This window comes from Monopterus albus, unplaced genomic scaffold (assembly GCF_001952655.1).
Source record: "Monopterus albus unplaced genomic scaffold, M_albus_1.0 scaffold89.1, whole genome shotgun sequence".
Classification (NCBI taxonomy): Eukaryota; Metazoa; Chordata; class Actinopteri; order Synbranchiformes; family Synbranchidae; genus Monopterus; species Monopterus albus.
Genome location: NW_018127969.1, coordinates 589,821 through 590,742, shown reverse-complemented (window position 1 = coordinate 590,742; position 922 = coordinate 589,821).

The following is a 922-nucleotide window of genomic DNA, read 5'->3' as shown; positions in this document are numbered from 1 at the left end:
CCTGGCCCCCCTCCCTAAAAGCCCAGTTTACTCGGACTAGTCAGCTCCCACAGCGCCGAACAGGAGCCGCCTACCAACTCCAAGCCATGTGTCCAGATTCCAGACAGCTCCGTTCTTAACCGTTAGCTCTGCTAACATCATTAGCCACTATTAACTGCATTTCTACCATAAATGTTGCCATATGTCTGCTGTTCTAGCAAGAAAATCACAATGGAGAACCAGTAGCACCAAAGCGGATCTGAGTGATAGGAGGATCTATGAAATGACCTGCTGTGTCATTTTGTATGATGTCATAAAGAGAGACAAATCCCAATAGCCTGTTCAAGCAGGGCTTTTTACAAATGCAGAAAAAGCTAAACAGGAAAGGGCTGCTCTTTTCTCATGTTTTGTGTGTCTCAACACACCAGAGACCCACATGGACGTCAGAAAATGCTCTAAAAGCTAATTTTGCACAACATATTAAAATCGTGGTTTGTATCTGCAGTATATCTGTAGAACTGTAGTGTCTATATAACTGTTTTCACACTATTTTGAATACATCTGTTTGGCAAAAAGCACCACTTTAACCCTGGCTTGTGTCATATGGCTGGATAGCCATACATACATGCAAACACACATCAAACCACTTATCAGCAGCTTCCTCTGATTTTACCAAGCCTGTATGTGACCTTCTATAAAACTGCCTTTGTGCTTCAAATGGCTGATAAATAGTTGCCAAATTCTGCTCCCTTCAAGAAATGTAACTTATTCTTTGCCCAAATTTTGCAGAGACAGGAAGCACTACAGACGTGAGCAATGTGGGAGAGCAGGCTTGCCTGGCTTGTGGTTGGGTGAACTCAAGGAGTGGAGAGATAAGACGAGATGGAGAGAAGGGAAATAAATCCTGCACTATGAGGAGGCGAGGGAAGGGGAAGAGAAAATG